The sequence below is a fragment of the Echinops telfairi genome, unplaced genomic scaffold (assembly GCF_000313985.2).
Source record: "Echinops telfairi isolate 266 unplaced genomic scaffold, ASM31398v2 ScPeMD7_16;HRSCAF=60, whole genome shotgun sequence".
Classification (NCBI taxonomy): Eukaryota; Metazoa; Chordata; class Mammalia; order Afrosoricida; family Tenrecidae; genus Echinops; species Echinops telfairi.
Window position 1 is genome coordinate 5,753,316 of NW_022103913.1, and position 1,597 is coordinate 5,754,912.

A 1,597-nucleotide genomic window follows, 5' to 3' on the forward strand; every position below is an offset into this window, starting at 1 on the left:
GGGTCTTAAAGGCTTGAAGGTAAACAAGCAACCATATAGCTCAGAAGCAACAAAGTGCACATGGAAGAAGCACACCAGCTTGTGCGATCACGAGGTGTCGAAGGGATCATGTATCAGGCATCATCAGAACAAAAAATCATATCATTGTGAATGAGGGGGAGTACAAAGTGGAGACCCAAAGCCCATTTGTAGGCAATTGGACATCCCCTTATGGAAGGGTCATGGGGAGGAGATGAGCCATTTGGGGTGCAGTGTAGCAACGATGAAACATAAACTTTCCTTTAGTTCTTTCATGCTTCCTCCCCTCACTATCATGATCCCAATTCTACCTTACAAATCTGCCTAGACCAGAGGATGTACACTGGTACAGATAGGAAATGGAAACACAGGGAATCCAGGACAGATGATCCCTTCTGAACCAATGATGAGAGTGGCAATACCAGGAGGGTGGGTTGGAAAGGGGGAATTGATTACAAGGATCTACATATAACCTCCTCCCTGGGGGATGGACAACAGAAAAGTGGGTGAAGGGAGACGGCGGACAGTGTAAGATATTACAAAATAATAATTTATCAATTATCAAGGGTTAATGAGGGAGGGGGTGGCGGGGATGGAGGGGGGGGAATGATTTGCTGATGCCAGGGGCTTAAGTGGAGAGCAAATGTTTTGAAAATGATGAGGGCAGTGAATGTACAAATGTGCTTTACACAATTGATGAATGTTTGGAATGTGATAAGAATTGTATGAGCCCCTAATAAAATGATTTTTTTTAAAAGAAAGAAACTCTATACACCAAGCCACAAGGGCTATATTCCTGTTCAGAGCAGCCAGTGCACAGAGAGGACCATAGGGTCAGCCCCACCATGAGGGGATGGCACCCAATGAGACTCACCAGAAAACACTCCTAAAGGTCAACAAAGAGACCTGGAACTATTAAAGGCTTTTCTCTATTTTTGTCATTGTTTTTTTGTTTCCTTTTGTTGCTTTGTTTTGCTCTGCTTTTTGTGTTTATTGTTGTGTCTGCATGTCTATCCTGATAAGATAGGTGGACCAACAGTTCCAGTTTCAGGGGGTCAGGGGAGAGGAGGGAGTCGGGGGAAAGGAAGGGATGTCAACCAATCCAAGGACAAGGGGACAACAAGTGATCTAAAACCGATGGTGAGGAGGGTATAGGATACCTGGTGGGGCTTGATCAAGGGCAATGTAGCCAAGAGGAATAAAGGCTGAACATGAGAGTGGGACAAGAGAAAAGTAAAAGTAAATAAAGGAAAGAACCAGGCAGCAAAGGACATGCATAGAGGTTTAAATACAGGCATGTATATATATAAATATATTTATATATAACAATAGGGACATATATCTATGTACACATATTTATATGTTAAGTATTAAGGTAGCAGACAGACATTGGTCCTCTACTCAAGTACTCCCTAAAAGCTAGAACACTTTGTTCCAATAACCTGGTATTCTGTGATGCTCACCTTCCCGACTTGATCGTTGACGACAAAATGGGTGCATAAGCAAATGTGGTGAAGAAAGCTGATGGTGCCCGGCTATCAAAAGATATAGCATCTGGGGTCTTAAAGGCTTGAAGATA